The sequence below is a fragment of the Mastigoproctus giganteus genome, chromosome 5 (genome assembly GCF_048544385.1).
Source record: "Mastigoproctus giganteus isolate SK-2022 chromosome 5, ASM4854438v1, whole genome shotgun sequence".
Lineage (NCBI taxonomy): Eukaryota > Metazoa > Arthropoda > Arachnida > Uropygi > Thelyphonidae > Mastigoproctus > Mastigoproctus giganteus.
In genome coordinates, this window is record NC_143579.1 from 14,759,974 (window position 1) to 14,773,651 (window position 13,678).

Consider the following 13,678-nt stretch of genomic DNA (forward strand, 5'->3'; position numbering starts at 1 on the left):
TGGGCATACTCACCTCACACACTTGTATCTATTAATGAATGACAGCGTTCCCCAGTGCTCATCATGTCATTTACAACTGACTGTTTGTCATTTATTAGTAGACTGCCCCAGCTTCTAAATATCCTTTCAAACACCTTTAAATCATTTGCTAAATCACAGTTATCATTAATTCAGATTCTCAGAGATGATCTTAATAAAACAGAATTTTTTACCTTCTTAAACTGTATAGGTGTATATCATAAAATATAACACCTATTTCAATAAATTTAGTATTTTGTAATAACCATTTGAAAGACACAATATGGCCCTGGCAGCCTATGTGCCGTAAAACTCCATCACAACAACAACAATCATGAAGATATGGTGAAGAAAGCTAAAAACTGTGTTGCAGAGCAGTCATTCAAGAATCTACAATGCATGTACATGCATTTTATAGAAAACACTAGGGTTAAGAATGTTATAGATCTGATCATTCTTTATGAATCAGGCGCATTATAGCCAAAGCAGCTTATGCGCCATCAAACCCCCCATATCTTTATGAATCAGATGATGTCATAGGGCTCACTGTACAGGTACTATTGGCAGGAAGTGATCACACAGTTGTTAGATGGAAGATGAAGAATTATGTAGTGCTTAAAGATAAAGGCATGGGTTTTAATTTCAAGAAAGAGGACTATGGCAGTTTAAAATGCTACATGGCATCTACAGGGCATATTATGCCCTTTAACCATTTAGCATCTATGCTACATGGCATCTACAGGGTAGAGGAAGGGTGAAGGGTGAATAGAATACTGTTAATACAACAGTCACAGATGCCATGAATATACAATTAAAAAATATAGCCTGAAGAGGATGCCAGGATGGATAAATATAGAGCTGGCCAATCTAACAGAGAAGAAAAAGATGGCATGCTAAAGTTAGTGATGAAACGTACTGAAGCCTACAGTTGATCTGTAATATTACCACAGAAAAGGTTAGGGCAGCCAAAGCCAAGTATGAAAAAGCACTGGCTAAGAAGACAAAGAAAGGGACAAGGTGTTTTTCATGAGTGTGAATACAAAGAAAAGAAAAGAACTAATTGGATCAAACCATTGCATAATAGGTGTTGGGAGAGTGTTAGTGTCAGCTAATGAATTGAATAGGTATTTTGCATCAATTTTTACTGATGGAAGACCCTTCATGGTGAGAAAAGGCTGTGCAAGTGAGGATGATATGTATTGAAATTTCAGAAAATTATTTATTAGCAAAACTTTTGAGCCTAATGGCAAGTAAGGCATCCTGGAGTTGATGGCATATACCCAGTATATTTGAGGGAGGCAACTCCCTCAATACAATGGCACTTCTCCAATCCAAAAGAATGTCTCCTGAGTACAATGATGCCATCATAATTAACCTCAATGCTTCCATATACATTAATTATGATGGCATCATTGTACTCAGGAGACATTCTTTTGGATTGGAGAAGTGCCATTGTATTGACAATACATAAAGACTGTTCTAAGAGGGAGTTCAGTAAAGAGACAAGTTAATCTGATTTCAGTGGTAGAGAAGATCTTGGAGGCAGTGATTAAGAGTACAATCCAGGGATATTTAGATAGAAATGGCATTATGAAGAACACAACATTAGGTATGTTAAGGGAAAATCATGTTTAACCTGGTTAGATATTTTAACATAGCTACTCATAAGAGCTTGAATGTAGCGAATAATTTCAACATAGTTTTATTTGGATTTTAGCAAGGTATTGACTTGGACAAGCTTCATGGATGATCAGAAAAGTGACATCTGTGTTTTAATGCAGCAAAATACAAAATTTTGCACTTGGAGAAATCCTAATATAACTTACCCACTTGGTTGGATTGAATTAAAAACAGAGGAAGGTTATGATGCAGTCTGATATGAAATTCTCCGATCAGTATAAACATGCAGCCAGGAAAGCCTGTGGTGTCCTGTTGCTAATTTGTCGAACAACAGCTTTTAGAAATAGAGAAGTTATAATCCCACTGTATGAGGCAATTATAAGACTACACTTGGAATACTGTGTCCAAGTATGGAAATCTCATCTAAAAAAAAAAAAAAAAAAAATTTTTGCTTTTTTGAATGTGTTCAAAGATGGGCAACCTGCATTTTTTTTATCTGCAAAAGGCTGACCGTATGAGGAATGACTTTGAGTATGTGGGCTACAGAGTTTGGCAACCAGACACCTTAGACGTAGAACCTATAAAAGTCTATAGGACTTTGAGAGGGGAAAGTAAAATGTAAGTGAAATTTTCACTGTTATATAAAGGATTCCAGAACTAGGTGTCACAAATTCAAATTATGGAGAAATTTAGAATGGATTTCAGGAAGTTTTCTTATTAGTGCTGGAACAAGTTGTTTCCATGGGTAGTCCAAAAATGTAGTGAAAAATGTCATTTTAATTATTAGTGTATTGCAATAAATATTAAGCATGTTTCTGTGTATCCCAAGATCACCTAAAATATATTAGGTGTAGATATCAATATGTGTCCCCCCCCCCTATGAATTCTCACTACTCGCTTCTACAGCACCAGACGCAAGCTTGTTCAACAATCGCCTACTTGTTGGCTGAAGATAAATTTCTGCACATCTATCCTGCAACTGGCGTTCCTCGATTTGAATTCATGTCCCCAACCCCATGTGCATTGTTGAACACTACCATCGCATTTAACTTACTTAATCTATTCAAAGCCTTAAACATCTCTCTCTCTCTCTCAGGTGCCTAGTTTCCAGATGCTGCAATTTGCAGGACTGAAGCCTTTCTTGAGTACCCTTTTGTTCCCCTTATTAATCTCATTACCTTTCTCTACTTCCATTCAAACAGATCAACATCCTTCCTAAAATGAGGTTTCCTTTTAGGAAGGATGTTGTAGTACCCAAGATGTGGTACTACATCATCTTGTCTTAGTACCCAAGATGTGGGTACTAAGACCAAGATGTGGCCTGTATATTGCTTTATATAATAGGATAATCTCCACCTTATCCTGCTGGCAAAAGTCTTATACCATTGACAAAACCCCAAAACCTTTGGGAGCCTGCCTCAGGAAATTCCATCTGACTGCACAATTTTCCCTGTGTTTTTCTCATTCTCCACTACTTGTTGTACTGCACATTTGGTATGTTATTCTTGGATTACTGCTACCCATATGCATTATGTTGCATTTTTAAATGTTAAACTTCATTTGTCACTTTTCAGCCCATTTGCCTAATTTTGGTAGATCTTGTTTGCAGTGCATACCCTGATTACTGCCATTAACTACACTGTCAACCCCTTTTTATCATTAACATTGAGCCTAATATGCCTTCATTAATATCATTAATGAATATTGAAAACAACAAACAGGATCAACACCTGTTATATCATTCATATTAGCATTAGTAGAGGCATATAATATATGGAAATGGAAACTTATACAGCATCAAAAAAAAAAAAACCTTCCCGTTTCACTCATCTGTTCACTCCAAATGTTTGTCTAGTTCTGTCTTGAATTTATTTTAAGCTGTCAACTTCCACAATAACAATATCAGCATGTTAGAGAGACAACAAGAGGAAGTAACACTCTTGATCTGATTATCAGCAGTGATTATTCGTGCATTAAGAATTTGGCCCCGAGTGCCAAGCGAGTGACTATAGCAATTTCTGAGTTATTTTCAGGCGATTTTCGTAAAGAACGGCTGATAATTATAGTGTTATTCTTCATTTTTTCCAGAGTTATTTAATTTTTATCTTCTAAAGTAAAAAAGTTAGCATACCTAACAGAAAGGAAAGACACCTTTCTTCTTGTACATAGGACTAACTTACTAACAAATAATCTTACTTCTTTGCTTGGTCACTGGTGGCACCACTCCTGCCTCCACGTGGTGGGGCTGGAAACCTGGGAGAAGAAAGTCACCCTCCCACAGCTAAAAAGAGCAATGATGGACAAAAATAAATCCAACCTTGTGTGGATCTTTTGATCCAAACCAAGATAAACATAATCCAGCTCGTGATGACACAAATATATCCCATGCTAAGAGACAAAAAAAAGGAATGGATAATACCACTCCTTTCTTTTTGATACTACACTCCTCCACAGACCAACCATTGAGTAAACTGTCCCCATTTTTGATACAGAAATGTCTCGAAAATATGGCTGGCCCTCCAAAAATGGTTTGGCAATTAAGATCCGGAAATTTATTAGTTGAAATGACCGAACATAGACATGCTAAGCGACTATTGAAAGTATCTACTTTTGGTGGAATTCCCATGAAGGTTACTCCACATGCCACTTTAAACTCCTCTAAAGGAGTAATATCAGAATGGGATCTATTAAACGTATTGGAGGATGAACTTGTGCATGAATTAAGAGATCAAAACATGGTACAAGCCCAAAAGAATTGTCATTAAAAAAGATGGAGAGCCTGCCCCTACTGACAGTGATACTAACATTTAAAACACCAAATCTACCTACTTCCATTAAAGCTGGTTATCTTAGATGCCAAGTAAGACCACACATTCCAAATCCAGTCTGGTGCTTTAAGTGCCAAAAATTTGGTCATTCCCAAGCTGTCTGCAGAGGTGTAGCCACTTGTGCTACCTGCAGATCAAAAGAGCATACACACACAAACTGTAACACTGAAATGCAAAGTTGTCCTAACTGCCATGGTAACCACTCTGCCTTCTCTAAGGAATGCCCTCAATGGAAAAGAGAAAAGAATATTCAAAAATATAAGATTGAGCAGAAAGTATCATATCAAGAAGCTAAGAAACATTTTGCAGTACCTGCTAAGTCACCTACATATGTGTCAGTTGCCCAATGGCTACACTCAGTAGCAACTCTGACTGCTCAGTCCCTCCAAATATTTCAATATCTGGTTGGGCTAAATCACTCCTCTCCTCATCAAAGGAACAATCTACTCTCAATTATGCCACTCGAGAAGCAAATACTCCTGTAACAATACCTCCAGATAAGAAACCGAATGAGCCAAGAGCCCTGAAAGAAGCAACACAACTAAATTTATATCCGATACCATGGATATGATTATTCCGTAGCTGAGTGGGCAGGAGCGAGAGTGCAGTAGTACACGCTCTTTGAGTAGACCGGGGTTCAAGCCCCTGACTGCTGAATACGGTCGATCTACCAACTCGCACTGGACCAGCATGGCAGATTATGGTCCATTTCCCTCAGCATGAATTGTTGAGGAGGCTTCCATCCTGCAGTGGGTTGATAATGGCTGCACTTTACTTTTTTTTTTTTTTTTTTTTTTTTACCATGGATATTGATGAAAAGGTAGATGAAGATGATTCAGTTCTTGAGATTCATCCAGAGGATGACAGTGACACGAGTAGGCCAATCTTCCCAAAAAAAGAAAAAGCAAAAGTAGACAGGCGCAAACAAAAATATCCGCTGTAAATAACCAAATCCATCTAGTTAAAACCAAACAATGCACACAGTGATTCAATGGAACTGTAGCGGACTTCGTGCTAATTTAGATTACCTCTATGATCTCCTAAGTGAATAAAAGCCTGTTGCAGCATGCATACAAGAAACAAACCTGACAAATGTAGTATCTATAACATTCAAACACTTCACCATGTATAGAAAAGATAGAAACTGCTCTAATGAGCACACGGAGGAATAGCGCTATTAGTAAACTCTTCAATTCCCTCCAGACCTGTTCCCTTACAAACACCATTGGAGGCAATTGCAGCCCATATCACCATTGGCATAACGATAACATTAGTCTCATTGTATCTGTCACAAAACTACCCTTACATCCTTGCTGATTTAGATGACCAAGTAAGACAAATACCTATCCCTTTCTGTATTCTGGGTGACTGGAATGGCCATAACCCCCCTATGGGGTTATCAACATCTTGACTTCAGAGGACAAATAATAATTGAGAAATTCTTGGATAACACAATCTAACACAATCTAGTCCTCTACACCAAAAAAAATTCGCCCAACCTTTTAGGCATTTCAGAAACAGGCCTTCAGCGTCAAACCACACCACATGGAGGAATGCCGCCCCTCTATGTTACCAGGCAGTACTAGGTGGTAGATGACTCTCATCAACCGGTGAAATACCACCGCTTTGCTTATTGGAGGCTTGAAGTGGTGGAACCCATGTTTAGTCTCTAGAGCTAAGTTCCGGCCAACCCTTCCCTATCTCTTCCATCATGCAGTATGATTGATGATTTTTGAGGTTATGATGAATGTCGTGGCGAGATCCAATATTCCTTACATTTCGAGGGTACAGCTCTAAAACGGTGTTCGCAGGCCGGCCGCTAGTTAGTACACCGGACTGAACCTATTGGTAACTCTCTAGGAAGCTTCCGGATCAGCTAGTGTATAATCTTGCTACCTCTACTCTGCCAGATAGTGACTGGAGGGAGTCCGAGTAGTGTGTATGCGGGGAGCATTGTCGAGGCCACGTTATGTCAAGGATCTGGGTATATTCTTACCACATGTACGCCATATCCAAAAATTTCATTACTTCATACAGCATGTCCCACCCACTTTTTCTTACTATTGAATACACCATGAATTGTCAAAATAATAGAGCAAGCTTATCTGCGAAAAGATCTAAACCTCCCAAGGACTTCCTAATTCATTTCACAAAATTATGTGGTCTCAATTCTAATCTCAACGATGTCCATTTCCACTTGCAGTCTTCCAAACCCCATGTACTTTTTCTGACTGAATCTCAGTTATCAGTTGATTCAACTACTGCTCATCTCAGATGTCCAAATTATTTGCTGTATGATTCCTTTCGCCTCAAAGGTGGTACTTGTGCATATGTCCGTTCTGATATTCCCTGTCAGAGACTTGGCAATTTGGAATCTCCTCTCTTTGATCTTCTCTGGCTTAAAATCTCTCTACCTCATTGTGTAAAATTCATCTGTTGTCTCTACCGTTCTCCCAACTATACTAATCACTTGGAGCTCTTTGACTTCCTCTCTTTGCAACTTGACTTTCTCCAGTCCAACTTTCCTAACAGTGAGGTAATTTTCCTTGGTGATTTTAACGTTCACAACTCCAGCTGGCTTCCCTTTTCTAGTCACACCGACCCAGCAGGTCGAGATGCTGAGGCTTTTGCAATTACTAATGACCTAGCACAGATTGTTCATTTACCTACAAGAATACCGGACAATCCTAATCATACAGCCAATACGCTTGATCTTTTTCTCACAAACAACCCTTCTAAGTACACGGTTGAAGTGAGAGGTCCTTTAGGCACTTCAGATCACAACTTGGTGATTGCCTCTTCTCCAATGGAACCTTTATCTCATGGCTATTCCCAACCTCGTATTGTTTGGTATTACAAGAATGCAAAATGGGATGACCTGCGTGACTTCTTTTCTTCTTTTCCTTGGTCTGATTACTGTTTCAAAACTTCTGATATCAACGTTTGCTCAGATCGTGTCAGTGAAATTATTCTTGCAGGAATGGAATCCTTTATCCCACACTCCACTTTAAAATCTCGTCCTTTATCTAAACCTTGGTTTTCCAATAAATGTGCTAAGGCTGTCCAAGAGAAGAACGTTGCATATCGTAATTGGCTTGTTTCTAATTCTTCAGTTTCATTTTCTGCCTACACCAAAGCTCGCAACAATTGTAAAGCAGTTATTAATCAGTCCAAACTAGAGTTTGAACAGGCTAAGAGTAGAAAACTTGCTTCTTGCCCTAATGGTAGCCGAGCATTCTGGTCTCTTGCCAAAACTATTGGCCGCAACTTTTGCCCATCTCTGCTCCCACCTCTGTCCAAACCAGATGGTTCTGTTGTCACTTCAGCCAAGGATAAAGCTGACCTGCTAGCATCCCATTTTTCTTTGAGCTCATGTATTAATGATCTTGGTAAAACACCTCCCACCATTCCTAACACGCTCCATTCAATGCCTCCTGTGGTCTTCCGTCAAAAGGATATCAGAAGGATTTTGATGAATCTTGATGCTAAGAAAGCTCCAGGTCCTGATGGTATTTCTCCACTTGTTCTCAAAACCTGTACTCCTGAACTTACTCCTATTCTTTGCCGCCTTTTTTCACTTTCTTATTCCAAAGGTGTTTTTCCTTCTGCTTGGAAATTTGCTCATATCCAGCCAGTTCCTAAAAAGGGTGACAAATCCCTCCCATCCAATTATCGTCCCATTGCAATTACTTCTACTCTTTCTAAAGTAATGGAGAAATCAATTAACCGCCAACTCTTAAACTACCTAGAAACCTTCCGTCTGATCAACGATCGCCAGTATGGATTCCGTCAGTGTCGATCCACTGGTGATATTCTGGCTTATGTTACTCATTTATGGACTAATTCAATGGAAAGGTTTGGTGAAACACAAGTAGTTGCTCTTGACATCTCAAAGGCTTTTGATCGTGTTTGGCATAAAGTTCTTCTAAACAAGCTTCCATCTTATGGTTTGCCAACTGTTTTTAGTAATTGGTTATCCAGTTTTCTCTCTGATCGCTCACTGAGGGTGATGGTAGATGGCTCTCTGTCTTCTAACTTCTCCACTAATGCCGGTGTCCCCCAAGGTTCAGTTCTTTCCCCCACTCTTTTCCTCTTGTATATCAATGACCTTCTTCCATTAACTGGAAATCCTATCCATAGTTTGGCCGATGATAGCACATTGCATTCAACTTTCCATTTTGAGAAACCTTGTCCAGCTCAATCAGCTTCAAGTTCTCGAAAATCTGCTGCCAATTCCTTAAATGCCGATCTTCAGGTAATTCTCCAGTGGGGCAAAGACAACGTAGTTGATTTCAACCCTTCTAAAACTCAATCTTGTCTTATATCTCGCAAAAAGTATTCTTCTGCTCCTATGCTTATCTTTAGTGACACTCCGATTTCTAGGCAAAATGATATATCTCTTTTGGGGATTACCCTGACTTCTAATCTCTCTTGGCACAAGCACATTACAAATACAGGCATACCTCGGTTAACGTTACCTCTGATAACGAAGCTTCGATATAACGAAGTCCGCAATTTCAAGCCCCATTTAACATAAAAAATATTCCAGTTTAATCACCTGAAATCTAAACAAACTGAAGAAATTACGGAAACCTTTGGGGCTGCTCGTGGTTGGTTCGAGAAATTTAAAAAACCGGCCAGGATTCATAGTGTAAAATTAACAGGAGAAGTTTCCAGAAAAACTAAAGGAAATAATTGAACGTGAAAAATTTCCACCAAATTTGGTGTTCAATGTTGACGAAAGTGGTTTGTTCTGGAAACGGCTACCAACAAAAAGCTTCATTTCTATTGAAGAAAAATCAGCTGCTGGATTCAAAGCAGCCAAAGACCGTTTAATGTTACTCTTTGGATCAAATGCCTCTGGCGATTATAAATTAAAATTGTTATTAGTTTACCATTCAGAAAATCCGAGGGCGTTAAAAGGTAACATAAAAATGAATTTACCTGTAATATGGAAAGCAAATAGAAAAGCGTGGGTTACCAAGGAGTTATTTACTGATTGGTTTGTTAACCACTTTTGTCCTGAAGTAAAACGGTATTGTCAAAAAAACAACTTTGAAGAAAAAGCTCTTTTGTTGTTAGACAATGCTCCGGGACATCCTACTGATCTTAACACGTTGGGCACGTGCATTCCTGTCAAAGTTGTGTTTCTTCCAGCAAACACAACTTCCCTGATTCAACCATTGGATCAGGGAGTAATAGCATCATTTAAAGTTTATTATCTGCGTCGAACATTAAGCAGTTTAACTGAACTAGAGGATAAAGAGGAAATGACAGTTAAAACTTTTTGGAAAAACTACACCATTAAAAACGCAATTGAAAACATTGATAGTTCTTGGAAAGAAGTCACTAAGAAATGCTTACATGGAGTTTGGCGCAAAATATGGCCAGAAGTTGTACTAGAAGAAGAAAATAACATCCAAGAAATTAGAAATGAAGTTATCCAGATGGCTCAATCAATAGGTTTCGAAAATGTCGATGAAGAGGATGTTAGAAATTTATTGAATGCAGAAGATGATGGTTTTCCAGTGGAAGATTTAGAAAACCTTGTTAGCAACAAAGATAATGAAGACGAAGTTAAAGAAGTTCCTGCTGAAAAAGTGTTAACAACCAAAGATTTAAAAAGGTGCTTAAATGACATTGAAAACGTTTTAAATTTTTTTTAGTGAAAATGATCCTGATTTAGGAAGAAGTTTTATTGTTAAGCGATCAGTGTTAAATGCAATAACTCCGTATAGGCAATTGTTAAATGAAAGAGAAAAAAAGCATAAGCAATCAACTTTAGACTCATATTTTAAAATGTGATTTCACTTTGTAAGTTGACTGTTTATTTAATAAAATTTTTTTTTGTTCGAAAAAAAAGCTTTTCATTTTCTTTACGTAGGAACGCATCCTATTTGTTATGAGGTATGCCTGTATTGCTTCCTCTGCATCTAAAAAACTTGGTTTTCTCTTTCGCTCTCGGCGTTACTTTTCTCCCAAACAGCTGCTCACTCTGTATAAATCGCAAATCCGCCCTGCCATGGAATATTGTTCCCACATCTGGGGTGGTGCCCCCAAAACCTCTCTCAGGCTTCTTGATTCCATTCAGAAGAGGGCAGTTAGGTTAATTAATGATTCATCTCTAACAGAGTCTCTCCACTCGCTGTCTCATAGACGCACTGTTTCTGCTGCATGCCTCTTCTACAGATACTTCCATGGGCACTGTTCTTCTGAATTGGCTTCTATAATTCCCGCTCTCTCTCTTTCAAAACAGTCCGAACACGTGCCGCCACCAGCCAACATCCATTTACTGTCCAACTTCAAACCCACAGAACCAACTTTTCATCTTCCTCATTTATTCATTCAACTGCCGTTTTCTGGAACAACCTTCCTTCATACGTATTTCCTGAAAATTACAATCTACAGAAGTTCAAGTCCAATATCAACAAATATCTTCTTTCGTCTTCTCAACCTTCAACCCAAGCACGGTACTAAGTACTATAGGTTATAATACCTCTCGTGTTTGGGGTTCTCATAAAAAAAAAAAAAAAAAAAAAAACCCATATTAGCACTTTAATGTAAGTGAATTAAAATCAACCGCGGTCGTTCCAATTTTATTTTAGGTCCTAGCCACTAAAATCCCAGGAAAGTAAGTGGCAGGACCTGCCAGAGTACAATCGACTCAATGGTAACACCCGGCTAGCCTCCACGTGGTGAGGTATGGGCAACGTCGGGTCCCATTAGGGGCCTGGCGGCCAATAAGCCGGATAAACAATGGGCACAACATATAACACTACTCATGACCCACACACTTCTAAATCTCTGGCTTTGACAGGGTACTGTCACCGATACATAGAACATTCGCGGAGATGGGAGAAATCCCAGGAGCCGCTAGACCCTCAATATACAAAAAAAAAAAAAAAAAATCTAGTTCTCTCATAGACTGTACAGTTACTGACAACCCTGTTGGTAGTGACCATTTTCCGATCATCTGTAATTTCTGTACAAGTTCTCCTCTGCAGAGTAGCATTAGAACAATTTGGAAATTTGATAAGGCCAACTGGACTAAATATCAAGAAATAGCTCATTTAGATTCCACTATCATTGCAACTAACAAGATTGATTCTGCAGTAATCTATATTACACAACAAGTAATGACAGCAGCAGAATCTGCTATCCCGAAATCATCACTTAAAATCTGACTCCATCCGAAAATGTGGTGGAACGAAGCATATAGCATTGCTAAAAGAGAGGAATAAATACTGGAATCGGTTTAGAAAATATCCAACCACAGCCAACCTCCTACAGTTTAAGAGAGCAAGGGCTAAGGCTCGTCATGTAAGACTAATGAGTAAAAAGAAGCATGGACACAAAAAAATCAAACGTATCAATGGCAAATACTCACTTGCTACTGCTCCGATTCTATTTTTGAAAGGGAAGGAAATTTCTGAACCTGTGGAAATTGCAAATGCATTCGGCTTGTCTTTCGAAACTCTCTCAGCTGTTTCTGCCTATGAACCAACCTTTCAGTTACTAAAATGCAGTACAGAAAAGTATAAACTGAATTTTAATACTACTCTCCAACATTCATACAATCTGCCACTGACCATGACTGAATTGCTTAATGTGCTCACAAAAGTGAAAAACAGTGCTTTAGGTCCTGATGGAATTTATTACGCAGTGATTTCCCATTTAAGTGAGAGATCATTAAGTGCTCTCTTATGACTCTATAATAGAATTTTCTTAGAGGAATATTACCCCACCAGCTGGTGCCATTCTTATGTGCTAGCCTTCCTGAAACCAGGAAAAGACCACACAGATCCAACAAACTGTCGGCCTATCTCCCTAACAAGTTACTTTGGAAAAACAATGGAAAAAATAGTTAATGCCCGACTAACATGGTATTTGGAGAATCAAAGCATTGAGTCCAAACCAGTATGGTTTTTGGAGAAGTATATCGGCGCTCGATCTCATTATCAAAGTGGAAGCAAATATTCAGAATGCCTTTCTAAGAAATGAGCACTTTGTTATGATATGCATTGACATCGAAAAAGCATTTGATACAACTTGGCGTTATGGGACTCTTCGTGACTTACGTAAATCTGGTCTTCGGGTCATCTCCCGAAATTTATTCAGAACTTTCTCTCTAACAGATCCTTCCAAGTCCTCTTCCACTCGTCACTTTCTGGAATATATGTACAAGAAGAGGGAATCCCCCAGGGCTCAATGCTGACCGCAACGCTTTTTGCCATCAGGATCAATTTTATAATCAAGTGTATACCTAACACAGTTGATGCATGCCTGTATGCTGACAACCTTGCCATCTCATGTTGTTCTCAAAATATGCTACTTATTGAGAGACAACTACAAGGCACATTAATAGAATAGTCTCTTGGGCCAAAAACAATGGCTGCAGAATTTCTAAATCAAAAACAACTGCAGTACACTTCTGTCATAAATGTACATTGTATTCTGATCCAGACCTTAAGTTAGACTCTCATTGTATTACATTTCAGCCAAGTACTCTGTTTCTTGATATAACACTTGATAAAAAAAAAAAACTAAACTTCCTTGAACATATAAAATATATTCGTACCAGCTGTTTTAAGAAACTAAATATTCTCAGAGTAATCTCCTCTATGTCATGGGTTGCAGATCGTTGCAACCCCAGGGGCTCACATCTGGTAAGTATGGGCTTGGCAAACATAGGGTCCTGAGCTGGATATCATCATTCTTCTTTCTTGGTGATTCCTTTCTACTTCTCTCTCTCTCAGGGTAACTTGGGAATTTTTTTTTTTTTTTTTTTGGCAGGTGCAGCATAAGCCCCAGGCTTCCTTGCACCATATGGCTAATAATAATAATGATAATAATGTTGCAACATTTATACTGCTCATTAATTAGATCCCGCTTAGACTGTGCTTCTCCTGCATATGCCTCAGCCAGGCCAAGTGTACTGAAATGGCTTGATCCCATTCATCATAGTGCACTTAGAGTTGCATCGGGGGGCCTTTCATACATCTCCCATTTAAATTATGTATGGAAGCCCATGAACTGCTGTTAGACCTTCGATGACAAATTCTTCTCCTAAATTATGCCGCTAAAATCAGCAGCCTTCCACATCACCTGATATGGCAACATCTCTTCAGACTAAAATGGGGAAATCTCTATCAAAGTAAATCACATCTCAACAAACCATCTGGCATTGGGCTTCAAGCTCTAAACACTAGCTG